Raw genomic sequence first — 14,923 nt, forward strand, 5'->3', positions numbered from 1 at the left:
TAATACAATAATAGTAGGGGACTTTCACACCTTACTTACATCAGTGGGTAGATTACCCAAAAAGAAAATCAATAATTAAACAGTGGCTTTGAATGATACATTGGACCAGATAGACCTAACGGGTATCAGAACATTCCATCATAAAACAGCAAAATACACATTCTTTTTAAGTTCACATGGGAGACATTTTCCAGAACAGATTATATGTGAGGCCACAAAACAAGTCTTGGCAAATGCAAAAAAAAATTAAAGTTTTTTCTGACCACAGTGCTATGAAACTAGAAATCAACCAAAAGAAAGTCTGGAAAGAACACAAATATATGGAGGTAAATAACATGCTACTAAACAAGAAATGGGCCAACTAAGAAATCAAAGAAGAAATAAAAAAATACTGGGTGGCAAATGAAATTGAAAAAACAATGGTCTAAAATTTGGGGGATGTAGCAAAAGGTATTTAAGAAGGAAGTTTACAGCAATACAGGCTTATCTCGAGAAGCAAGCAAAATGTCAAATAAACAACCTAACCTGAGACCTAAAGGAGCTAGAAAAAAACAAAAACCAAAACCAGTAAAAAGAAGGAAATAATAAAGATGAGAGCAAAATTAAGCAAAATAGAAATAAACAAACCAAAAAACCTACAATGTAACAGATCAATGAAGCCAGCAGCTGGTTCTTTGAAAAGATCAGGAAATCAATACAGTTAGCCAGGCTCATCAAAAACAAAGACAAAAGAGAGAGAGAGAGACAGAGAGAGATAGGACTCAAATAACCAAATCAGAAATGAAAGAGGCGAAATAACCATTGATACCACAGAAATATAAAGGGTTATAAGAGATTATGAAAAACTATATGCCAACAAAGTGGATAACCTAGAAGAAATGGATAACTATAGAAACATATAACTTCCTAAAACTGAATCAGGAAGAAACAGAAAATTTGAACAAACCAATTACCAAAAATAAAAGAGAATCAGTAATCAAAAAAATCCCAACAAACAAAAACTCAGGACTGGATGGCTTCACAGGTGAATTATATCAAACTTTTAAAGAAAAGTTAATACCTTTTTTCTCAAACAATTCCAAAAAAATAAAAGAGGAAGGAAAGCTTCCAAATTCATTCTATGGGGCCAGCATCACCCTGACACCAAAACCAGATAAATATACTGCAAAAAAATGGAACTATAGGCCAGTATCTCTCATGAACATAGATGCAAAAATCCTCAACAAAATACAAGCAAATAAAATCCAATGATACATTTTAAAAAATCATTCACCACAATCAAGTGTGATTTATTCCTGGAATGTGAGGCTAGTTCAATATTCACAAATCAATCAGCATGATACATCACATCAACAAGGAAAGGATAAAAACCATATGATTATTTTGATAGAGGCATAAAAAGCATCTGTCAAGTACAACATCCATTCATGACCAAAAAACCCTTAACAAGATAGGTTTAGAGGAAAACGTGCCTCAACATAATAAAGGATTTATGAAATATATGAAAAACCTACAGTCAACATCATACTCAATGGTGAAAACCTGAGAACTTTCCCTCTAAGATCAGGTTCAGGACAAGGATGTCCACTCTCACCACTTTTATTCAGTATAGTATTAGCAGCTCTAGACACCAAAAAGAAATTAAAGGCATCCAAATTGGTAAGAAAGAAGTCAAACTTTCCTTATTTGGAGGTGACATATTATGTTTAGGAAACCCTAAAGACTCCATTAAAAAACTACTAGAACTGACAAATGAATTCAGTAAGATCACAGGATACAAAATCAATAGAGAGAAATCTGTTTCTTCTATAGACTAATAATGAAGTAGCAGAAAGAGAAATTAAGAGAACGCCACTACTTACAATTGCACAAAAAATAGTAAACTCCTAGGAATACACTTTACCAAGGAGGTGAAAGATTTATACTCTAAAAACTAGAAAACAGTGATGAAAGAAATTGAGGATGTAACAACAAATAGAAAGGTATTTCATGTTCACAGATTGGAAGAACAGTGTTAAAATATCCACACAACCCAAACCAATCTACACATTTAATGCAATCCCTATCAAAATACCAACAGCATGTTTCACAAAACTAGAACAATCAATCCTAAAATTAGTATGGAAGCACAAAAGACCCTAAACAGCTAAAACAATCTTGAAAAAGAAAAAAAAAAAAAACTGGAGCTATTATGGTCTCAGATTTCTAGTTTTATTACAAAGCTGTAGTATTCAAAACTTTATCATACTGGCACAAAAATAGACACACAGATCAACAGAACAGAACAGAGAGCCCAGAAATAAACTCACAATTATGTGGTCAATTAATCTTTGACAAAAGAGGTAAGAATATGCAATGAGAAAAAGACAATCTCTGTAACAAATGGTGTTGGGAAAACTGGACAGCTAAATGCCAAAGAATAAAAAATGAACCATTTTCTACACCATACTCAAAAATAAACTCAAAATAGATGAAAGACCTAAATGTGAGACCTGAAACCATGAAATCCTAGAAAAGATCTTGGGCAATAATTTCTCTTACATCAGCTATCATCAGCTATAGCAACATTTTTCTAGATATGTCTCCTGAGGTAAGGGAAGTAAAAGCAAAAATAAACTATTGGGGCTACATCAAAATAAAAAGCTTCTGCACAGCAAAGGAAGTAACCAGCAAAACTAAAAGACAACTTACTAAATAGGAGAAGATATTCACGAATGACATATCCAACAAGGGATATGTATAAAGTGTACAAAGTGTATAAAGAATTTATACAACTCAATACCAAAAAAACCCAAATAATCCAATTTAAAAAGGGCAGAAGACATGAACATTTCTCCAAAGAAGACATACAGAGACCAACAAACACATAAAAAGATCTCAATATTACTCATCATCAGGAAATGTAAATCAAAACTACAATGAGATTCACCTCATGTCTGTCATAATGGCTAAAATCAACAAGACAAGAAAGCAAGTGTTGGCAAGGATGTGGAGAAAACAGATTAGTCTGAGATTAATATGCATTGTTTATCATTGTGTTCTCTCCCCTATTGGTGGGAATGCAAATTGGTGCAGCCACCATGGAAGACAGTCTGAAGGTTCTTCAAAAACTTAAAAATAAAACTACCATATGATCCAGTAATTCTATTGCTGGGTATTTACCCAAAGAAAAATTTAAATATTAATTCAAAGAGACAGATGCATCCCTATGTTTATTGCAGCGTTATTTACAATAGCTAAGTTATGGAAGCAACACAAGTGTCCATCCACAGATGGATGGATAAAGAAGTGGTATATATACACAATGGAATGTTCCTCAGTCATAAAAAAGAATGAAATCTTGCCTTTTGCAGCAACATAGATGGATCTAGAGAGTATAATGCTAAGCAAAATAAATCAGCCAGAAAAAGACAAATACCATATGATTTCTTTCATGTGTTGAATTTAAGAAAAAAAAAAATGAAGGTAAAAAGAGTCAAACAAAAACATAAACTCTACTATAGAGAACGAACTGATGGTTACCAGAGGAGAGGTGAGTGGGGGGATGGGTGAAATAGGTGAAGGGCATTAAGAGTACACTTATCTTGATGAGCACTGAATAATGTAGAGAATTGTTGAATCACTCTTTTATACATATGAAAGCAGTATAACACTGTATGTTAATTATATTGGAGTAAAAACATTAGAATCTATCTTGGGAAATTGTCTTTAAATGCTACAATAGAATAGTTTCTCATTTAAAATTACAGTCATCAGGCATTATTCCATATTAAATTTTTTCAAACAAGCCCAAGTGGTTTTTATTATCCAAGTTTTTGTAAAAGGAAACGAGGCCAAAAGATTTTAGTGATATCACTTTTAATAAGAGCTATGAACTGTTTACATTCTTTAAATCTCCACAGCATCACCATAGAGTAGCAATTAGTACCCACATTTTATGGATGAAGAACTGGCCTCACAGAACTAAAGGGAATTGACCAAGATCGCCTAACAATTGAGCAATGGAACCAAATTCCTACCCACGTCAGCATTTAATGAGTGCTTAGCTTCTGCTAGGCACTGTTCTCTGCTTTCTGTGGTCATCATCCATTTAATCCTTATGCAGTGAAGTAAGTGATATGATTATCCACCTTTCAGACAGACACAGAAGCTTAGAAATACTAAATACTAACATAGGGGAGTAATTAAGAATATTTATTCAGAATTCAGATTGTCTGGGTTGCATCTACCATGTATTAGTTATCAAAACTCAATACCTCAGGGACTCCTGGGTGGCTCAGTGGGTTAAAGCTCTGCCTTCCTGGGATCAAGCCCCCCACATCAGGCTCTCTGCTCAGTGGGGAGCCTGCTTCCCCCTCTCTCTCTGCCTGCCTCTTTGCCTACTTGTGATCTCTCTCTGTCAAATAAATAGATAAAAATCTTAAAAAAAAAACACTCAATACTTCAGTTTCCTCATCTATACAATGGCTACAATAATAAGATTATTAAAAAATTGCATGTAATACTATATGTCAATAGATTAGAATTATACTTAATATTCTTCCATTTACCTAAAGGAAATACACTTATCAGTCTATTACCAATTGTTAAGAGGCTCAATATTATTTAGATAAAACTAAGATTAAAGATGACTTTTAAATGGGCCACTTGGACAATAACCACAACAAACAAACAAAAATAATAAAAATTCAATCTTTTATTGAGCCTTATGTGTCAGAAAGGTTAAATAATTTTCTATTTGGCCTTGAACTATCAGTTAAGTTCTTGTTTGCCACCATTTTCACAGGTATAAAAACTAGAACTTAGAGATATCAAGTAACTTACCTGAAATTGTACAGCCAAACTCAAACTCAGAGTTAGCTCTAAATGGGACATAGGTCCATGGATTCCAAAATCTATGCTCTTTAATCAGCTCATACTTCCTGATGAAGCTTCCTTAAATGCTCCAACGTCATATATATTTCTTATATATACCCACTAGCAGCAGAGTAACCAGAAATATGTTTTCTCACCACTATTGCAGTGGGGAGAACACAATAATAAACAATGCATAATTAATCTCAGATAACCTGACATCTTTTGTTAGACCAATTTTTTTCCATGTAACCATTTTACCTCCAACAAAGACTACTAAGAGAATAAAAAAATGAAAACAATAGCAAGTGAAAACATTAATTCAAAAAGATATATACACCCCTATGTTTATTGCAGCATTCTTTACAATAGCCAAGATATGGAAGCAGCACAAGTATCCATTGATAGACGAAAGGATAAAGAAGCAGTGTGTGTGGAGTCAAGATGGCGGAGAAGTAGCAGCTGAGATGACATCAGGTAGCAGGAGATCAGCTAGATAGCTTATCAATCCATTGCGAACACCTACAAATCCAATAGGAGACCGAAGAGAAGAACAGCAATAATTCTGGAAACAGAAAATCGACCACTTTCTGAAAGGTAGGACCGGAGGAGAAGTGAATCCAAAGCAACGGGAAGATAGACCACGGGGGGAGGGGCTGGCTCCCGGCAAGCAGCGGAGCAACAGAGCACAAAATCAGGACTTTTAAAAGTCTGCTCCATTGAGGGACATTGCACCAGAGGCTGAACCGGGGGGGAAGCCCACACGGGGTCAACATGGCCCCAGGTCCCGTGGGGTCACAGAAGGATCAGGGTGTGTCTGAGTGTCACAGAGCTCACAGGTATTAGAGCGGGGAAACCGGCTAGAGAAACAGAGCCAAGGAGTGAGCTCTCAGCTCGGGGTTACCTTGAACCGGTAGCAGGCTGGGTCAGCTCAGAGCGCGGCCGGAGGCCCGGGACACAGCAATGATTAAGCACTTGTCTCTGAGGGCACACTAAGGAGTGGGGCCCCAAGCTCTCGGCTCCTCCAGGCCAGAGATTGGGAGGCCGCCATTTTCATTCCCGTTTTCTGGAAGTCTACGGAAAGCGCTCAGGGAACAAAGGCTCCCGAAAGCAAACCGAGCAGATTACTTAGTCCGGCCCCTGGTAAGGGCAGTGCAATTCCACCTGGGGCAAAGACACTTGAGAATCACTGCAACAGGCCCCTCCCCCAGAAGATCAGCAAGAAATCCAGCCAAGACCAAGTTCACATACCAAGGAGAACAACAGAATTCCAGAGGAGGAGAAAGCAAAACATGGAATTCATGGCTTTCTCCCCATGATTCCTTAGTCTTGCAGTTAATTTAATTTTTTTTAACATTATTTTTTTTCTTCTTTAAATATTTTTTAACTTTTACCCTTTCCTCTTTTAACATTTTTAACTAGTTTATCTTAACAATATCTTTCATAAAAAAAAACCTTTTTTGAACCTTCATTATTATAGTCATATTTTATCCTTCATTGTATCTAACATTATTTTTTTGTACACACATAGGGTTTTTTCTTCTAAAAAATTTGGGGTACAACTTCTTCTAATAGATCAAAATATGCCCTAAATCTAGCCCTGGGGTGTTCTAGTCTCCAGCCCGAGCAAAATCTCTCCACTTTCTTTTTATTTATTCTCCCAACCAACTTACTTTATCAACTCCTTTTTTAGAAATTAAAAAAAAAATTTTATCTTTATAGGCATATTCCATCCCTTCATTGTGTTTACCCTTATATATATTTTTCATTCTTTAAAATTTTGGGAGGTAGTTTCTTCTAAGAGACCAAAATACTCCCAAAATTTAGGGGGTGACTCTGTTCTAGTCACCAGTTTAATATATATGTATTTTTCTTTTTTATATTTTTTAAATTTTTCTTTTTTTTAATTTTTTTTTCCTGAACTTCTTTTTATCCCCTTTTTACCCATCCCCCCCCCCCCATGATTTGGGGTATCTTCTGATTTGGCTAAAGTGCATATTCCTGGAGTCTTTGCCACCCTTTTACTGTTTTATTTGCCCCTTAATATATTCTTATCTGGACAAAAATGACAAGGTGGAAAAACTCACCACAAAAAAAAGGACAAGAGGCAATACCAAAGGCTAGGGACCTAATCAATATGGACATTGGTAATATGTCAGATCTAGAGTTCAGAATGACGATTCTCAAGGTTCTAGTCAGGCTCGAAAAAGGCATGGATGATATTAGAGAAACCTTCTCTGGAGAAATAAAAGCCCTTTCTGGAGAAATAAAAGAACTAAAATCTAACCAAGTTGAAATCAAAAAAGCTATTAATGAGGTGCAGTAAAAAATGGAGGCTCGCACTGCTAGGATAAATGAGGCAGAAGAAAGAATTAGTGACATAGAAGACCAAATGACAGAGAATAAAGAAACTGAGCAAAAGAGAGACAAACAAATACTGGACCACAAGGGGAGAATTCGAGAGATAAGTGACACCATAAGATGAAACAACATTAGAATAATTGGGATTCCAGAAGAAGAAGAAAGAGAGAGGGGAGCAGAAGGTATATTGGAGAGAATTATTGGAGAGGATTTCCCTAACATGACAAAGGGAACAAGCATCAAAATCCAGGAGGTGCAGAGAACCCCCCTCGAAATCAATAAGAATAGGTCAATGCCCCGTCACCTAATAGTAAAATTTACAAGTCTTAGTGACAAAGAGAAAATCCTGAAAGCAGCCCAGAAAAATAAGTCTGTAACATACAATGGTAAAAATATTAGATTGGCAGCAGACTTATCCACAGAGACCTGGCAGGCCAGAAAGAGCTGGCATGATATATTCAGAGCACTAAACGAGAAAAACATACAGCCAAGAATACTATATCCAGCTAGGCTGTCATTGAAAATAGAAGGAGAGATTAAAAGTTTCCAAGACAAACAAAAACTGAAAGAATTTGCAAACACCAAACCAGCTCTACAGGAAATATTGAAAGGGGTCCTCTAAGCAAAGAGAGACCCTAAAAGTAGTAGATCAGAAAGGAACAGACAATATACAGTAACAGTCACCTTACAGGCAATACAATGGCACTAAACTCATATCTCTCAATACTTACCCTGAATGTTAATGGGCTAAGTGCCCCAATCAAAACACACAGGGTATCAGAATGGATAAAAAAACTGGAACCCATCCACACAGGGTATCAGAATGGATAAAAAAAACCAAAACCCATCAATATGCTGCCTACAAGAAACTCATTTTAGACCCGAAGACACCTCCAGATTTAGAGTGGGTGGAAAATAATTTACCATGCTAATGGACAGCAGAAGAAGGCTGGGGTGGCAATCCTATATCAGATCACTTAGACTTTAAGCCATAGACTATAACAAGAGATGAAGAAGGACACTATATCATACTCAAAGGATCTGTCCAACAAGAAGATCTAACAATTTTAAATATCTATGCCCCTAACGTGGGAGCAGCCAACTATATAAACCAATTAATCACAAAATCAAAGAAATACATCAACAATAATACAATAATAGTAGGGGACTTTAACACTCCCCTCACTGAAATGGACAGATCATCCAAGCAAAAGATCAACAAGGAAATAAAGGCCTTAAATGACACACTGGACCAGAGGGACATCACAGATATATTCAGAACATTTCATCCCAAAGCAACAGAAAACACATGCTTCTCTAGTGCACATGGAACATTCTCCAGAATAGATCACATCCTGGGTCCTAACTCAGATCTCAACCAGTATCAAAAGATTGGGATCATTCCCTGCATATTTTCAGACCACAATGCTCTAAAACTAGAACTCAATCACAAGAGGAAACTTGGAAAGAACCCAAATACATGGAGACTAAAGAGCATCCTTCTAAAGAATGAATGGGTCAACCAAGAAATTAAGGAAGAATTGAAAAAATTCAAGGAAACAAATGATAATGAAAACACAACTGTTCAAAATCTGTGGGACACAGCAAAGGCAGTCCTGTGAGGAAAATATATAGCAATACAAGCCTTTCTCAAGAAACAAGAAAGGTTTCAAATACACAACCTAACCCTACACCTAAAGGAGCTAGAGAAAGAGCAAAAAAGAAAGCCTAAACCCAGCAGGAGAAGAGAAATCATAAAGATCAGAGCAGAAATCAATGAAATAGAAACCAAAAAAAAAAAAAAAAACCAATAGAACAAATCAACAAAACTAGGAGCTGGCTCTTTGAAAGAATTAATAAGATTGATAAACCCCTGGCCAGACTTATCGAAAAGAAAAGAGAAAGGACCCAAATAAATAAAATCATGAATGAAAGAGGAGAGATCACAACCAACACCAAAGAAATACAAACAATTATAAGAACATATTATGAACAACTCTATGGCAAAAAATTTGACAATCTGGAAGAAATGGATGCATTCCTGGAGACATATAAACTGCCAAAAATGAACCAGGAAGAAATAGAAAACCTGAACACACCTATAACCAGTAAGGAGATTGAAACAGTCATTAAAATCTCCAAACAAAAGCCCAGGACCAGAAGGCTTCCCAGGTGAATTCTACCAAACATTTAAAGAAGAACTAATACCTATTCTCCTGAAACTGTTCCAAAAAATAGAAATGGAAGGAAAACTTCCAAACTCATTTTATGAGGCCAGCATCACCTTGATCCCAAAACCAGACAGGATCCCATTAAAAAGAGAATTACAGACCAATATCCTTGATGAGCACAGATGCAAAAATACTCAGCAAAATACTAGCCAATAGGATCCTACAGTACATTAAAAAGATTATTCACCGTGACCAAGTGGGATTTATTCCAGGGCTGCAAGGTTGGTTCAACATCCGCAAATCAGTCAATGTGATACAACACATTCATAAAAGAAAGAACAAGAACCATATGATACTCTCCATAGATGCTGAAAAAGCATTTGACAAAGTACAGCATCCCTTCCTGATCAAAACTCTTCAAAGTGTAGGGATAGAGGGCACATACCTCAATATCATCAAAGCCATCTATGAAAAAGCCACCGCAAATATCATTCTCAATGGAGAAAAACTGAAAGCTTTTCCGCTAAGGTCAGGAACATGACAGGGATGTCCATTATCACCACTGCTATTCAACATAGTACCAGAAGTCCTAGCCTCAGCAATCAGACAACAAAAAGAAATTAAAGGCATCCAAATCAGCAAAGAAGAAGTCAAACTATCACTTTTTGCAGATGATATGATACTATATGTGGCAAACCCAAAGGCTCCACTCCAAAACTGCTAGAACTTGTAGAGGAATTCAGTAAAGTGTCAGGATATAAAATCAATGCATAGAAATCAGTTGCATTTCTCTACACCAACAACAAGACAGAAGAAAGAGAAATTAAGGAGTCAATCCCATTTACAGTTGAACCCAAAACCATAAGATACCTAGGAATAAACCTAACCAAAGAGGCAAAGAATCTATACTCAGAAAACGATAAAGTACTCATGAAAGAAATTGAGGAAGATACAAGGAAATGGAAAAATGTTCCATGCTCATGGATTGTAAGAACAAATATTGTGAAAATGTCTGTGCTACCTAAAGCAATCTACACATTTAATGCAATCCCTATCAAAATCCCATCCATTTTTTTCAAAGAAATGGAACAAATAATCCTAAAATTTATATGAAACCAGAAAAAACCTCGAATAGCCAAAGGAATATTGAAAAAGAAAGCCAAAGTTGGTGGCATCACAATTCCGGACTTCAAGCTCTATTACAAAGCTGTCATCATCAAGACAGTATGGTACTCGCACAAAAACAGACACATAGATCAATGGAACAGAATAGAGTGCCGAGAAATAGATCCTCAACTCTGTGATCATCTAATCTTCAACAAAGCAGGAAAGAATGTCCAATGGAAAAAAGACTGTCTGTTCAACAAATGATGTTGGGAAAATTGGACAGCCACATGCAGAAAAATGAAATTGGACCATTTCCTTATACCACACACAAAAATAGACTCAAAATGGATGAAGGACCTCAATGTGAGAAAGGAATCCATCAAAATCCTTAAGGAGAACACAGGCAGCAACCTCTTTGACCTCAGCTTCAGCAACTTCTTTCTAGGAACATCGCCAAAGGCAAGGGAAGCAAGGGCAAAAATGAACTATTGGGATTTTATCAAGATCAAAAGCTTTTGCACAGCAAAGGAAACAGTTAACAAAACCAAAAGACAACTGACAGAATAGGAGAAGATATTTGCAAACGACATATCAGATAAAGGGTTAGTATCTAAAATCTATAAAGAGCTTAGCAAACTCAACCCCCAAACAATCCAATCAAGAAATGGGCAGAGGACATGAACAGACATTTCTGCAATGAAGACATCCAGATGGCCAACAGACACATGAAAAAGTGCTCCATATCACTCGGCATCAGGGAAATACAAATCAAAACCACAATGAGATATCACCTCACACCAGTCAGAATGGCTAAAATTAACAAGTCAGGAAATGACAGATGCTGGCGAGGATGTGGAGAAAGGGGAACCTTCCTACACTGCTGGTGGGAATGCAAGCTGGTGCAACCACTCTGGAAAACAGCATGGAGGTTCCTCAAAATGTTGAAAATACAGCTACCCTATGACCCACCAATCACACTACTGGGTATTTACCCTAAAGATACAAATGTAGTGATCCGAAGGGGCACATGCACCCTAATGTTTATAGCAGCAATGTCCACAATAGCCAAACTATGGAATGAACCTAGATGTCCATCAACAGATGAATGGATAAAAAAGATGTTTTATATATACACAATGGAATACTAAGCAGCCATCAAAAGAAATGAAATCTTGCCATTTGCAATGAGGTGGATGGAACTAGAGGGTATTATGCTTAGAGAAATAAGTCAATTGGAGAAAGACAACTATCATGTGATCTCCCTAATATGAGGAAGTGGAGATGCAATGTGAGGGTTTTGGGGGGGTAGGAAAAGAATAAGTGAAACAAGATGGGATTGGGAGGGAGACAAACCATAAGTGACTCTCAATCTCACAAAACAAACTGAGGGTTGCTGGGGGGAGGGGAGTGGGGTTATGACATTGGGGAGGGTATGTGTTATGGTGAGTGCTGTGAAGTGTGTAAACCTAGCGATTCACAGACCTGTACCCCTGGGGATAAAAATACATTATATGTTTATAAAAAAATAAAAAAATGTAATAAAATTAAAAAAGAAAAAGAAGCTGTGTGTGTGCTTGCGCATGTGCATGTGTATACATACACATGTATGGACTATTATTCAACCATAAAAATCTTGCCATTTACAACATGGATGGATCTAGAGTGTATAACGCTAAGTCAGACAGAGAAAGACAAATACCATGTGATTTCACTCATATATGGAATTTAAAAACAAAACAAAAAGAGATAAACAAAAGAACAGACTCTTCACTATAGAGAAAAACCGGTGATTACCAGAAGGGAGACGGAGGGGGATGAGTGAAATAGGTGAAGGGGAGTAAGAGTACGCTTATGATGAGCACTAAGTTATGCACAGAATTTTTCAATCACTATACTGTACTCATATAGCTAATATAACACTGTATACTATGCTGGAATTTAAGAAATTAATTAAAAAATTAATTTTATATCAAAAGTAAGCTGATGCAAAACTGAAATTTGTGTCTTCTGTTAAAATGAAAATGTTTGAGGACTCTTAGTCTTTTTTTAAGATTTTATTTATTTGAGAGAGAGAAAAAACAGCAGGAGAGTAAGAGGAAGAAGCAGGCTCCCTGTTGAGCAAGGAACCCAATGTGGAACTCAATCCCAGGACCCTGAGATCATGACCTGAGTCAAAGGCAGATGCTGAATCGACTGAGCCACCCAGGCACCCCCTAGAATTATTGGGATTTTTTTAATTAGAAATTATAAACAAACATTTTTCTTTACCTTTTATGTAATCTACCTGGAAAAACAAAGATTCTCTTTTGTCTATCAGGCCTTTGATTACTTAGTGGAAAAAGAAACTGAGTCTATTCAATGTTAGAAGAACGAAGACTTTGTAACAGCTAGTTAACTTTCTGAATTTGCCTGTGATATCTTTAAATGCCACTGTGGTTAAATGGATAACTACGTATTGTTTCCTAATGACCAGTGATTCTATTTAATCAAATATCCAGATCTTTTGGTATTTGTTGATACACTCCTCAAAATCAAATTCTAAAATACAGTCTTATACCCTCAAAAGGGTCCCTGGAATAAGTCAAAGGATTTATTCTCCTCATAAAAAAGAAATACCAAATAGATTTATTTGACATGTTAAATTACATGGGAAGCATTGTCCAATAATTGGTGCTTAACCTTCTTAGATTATATTTGTAGAAATGAATATTATTAAAATAAATGTTCTAGAAATTATAGGGAAATCCTAAAAATCAGATCTTTCCTGGCATGTTATCCCTTATAATTTTAGTTATTGTCCTGAAGTATTATATATCACAGAAGTAACCAAACTCCTTTCTTGCCAATTGCATATGTAAACACTGCAAAAAAAAATAGATAAATAAATAAATAAAAATTAAAAACTCTTTTCAGAATTCTTGTTTGCTGGTTAATCTTCTAAAATAAAAATAATGTTATTGCTCATTTGAGTCAGTTTGGTGTAAAGGGCACAGACAGGATTTGTAGCCCCTGGGATTTTAACTCTGCAACTCGCCACCTGTATAATTACAGGAAATTAGCTAAACTGTTCTACGACTTATTTTCCTTATTGATGAAAGAGAAAAAACACATTTATCACACTATTTATAGCAAATAACACAGGATTTCATATATACAGAAAACGGTGGCTATTACCAGTATAAGCAACAATTAATTTCCAGATATCTGAGTTTGTATGTGCCTAAGTAGCAACTTATTTTTTTAAGCCCAAGGTCCATGGACATTAGTGCAAGGATAATCTATTAATATTTAAAAGCCTTAAGTAGGCCTCCTGGAACATAAGTAAATGTTTTCCACTCTTGAGTACTTAAAAATCAATCATGTTCCGATTACAGTGTATCTCATCTTATAATGTTCAAAACAAATTTATCTTCCTTTTTATAAAATTTCAGGTTTTCAGGGGTACCTGGGTGGCCCAGATGGTTAAGTGTCTGCCTCTGGCTCAAGTCATGATCTCCAGGTCCTGGGATGGAGGCCCGCCTCCGGCTCCTACTTCTCCCTTCCCCTCTGCCTATCCACACCTTGTGCTCTGTCTCTCTCTCTCTCTCAAATGAATAAATAAAATCTTAAAAAAAAAAAAAAAGAAATTTCAGTTATTCTAAAGGAAATGATGCTTTGTATGTTCAGATTTTTCTTTTGGACTGATTGTATTGCACTCTGTTATTACTCACGAGTAATAGGAAATGTACGTGCCGTTAGATAAATATTCCAAAAACACTCTATATGAAGACAATTTTGAGGGATGCTGGTCAATTACAAGACATTTCCAAGTTTCATTACTCTAGTAGATGTAATACTGTGTAAATATTTTAGTATAAATTTTAAGTTATGGAAGTAAAACTCACATCAAACTATCAGAAATAAAACCACATGGATTACTCTAATTTTGTGATTTAAAAATTCTAAAACCAAATACCCAGGGGAAAAAATTTGCAGTTTCTGAGAAAATATTCTCTAATTTTAAGGGATATTCAATTTTTTCCCTCAAAGAGTCACGGAATATAGAAACCTGAAGGAAGCTTAGATACCAAGTGTGTCCTTATAACTCAAAAAAATTTCATTCAGTCTGAAAAACATCCAAGATGGCATTATAATAGTTTACTAGCCTGAATCTCGGAGCTAAAACACCTGTATCCTTTGGGAGAAAAAGGTTTTATTTTGAAGAAGAGTAAAGCGAGAAGAAAAGATAAACTCTATAAATGAGAGAAGACAGAAAGAGGGAGAGAATAATGTAGAAACATTGCCCTAAAGAGAAATTTAGAAAGCTAAGGATTTCCTTGGCTATTATTGAGGCTTTACATACGAAGCACCTGTTTCTGCCGCGGCAGAGTAACGTGCAGAACAGACAGTCCTCAGTTAGGCACTGCGAGGCCCCTTCCTCAGCACTGGAT

This window comes from Lutra lutra, chromosome 2 (assembly GCF_902655055.1).
Source record: "Lutra lutra chromosome 2, mLutLut1.2, whole genome shotgun sequence".
In the NCBI taxonomy this organism is placed as follows: domain Eukaryota; kingdom Metazoa; phylum Chordata; class Mammalia; order Carnivora; family Mustelidae; genus Lutra; species Lutra lutra.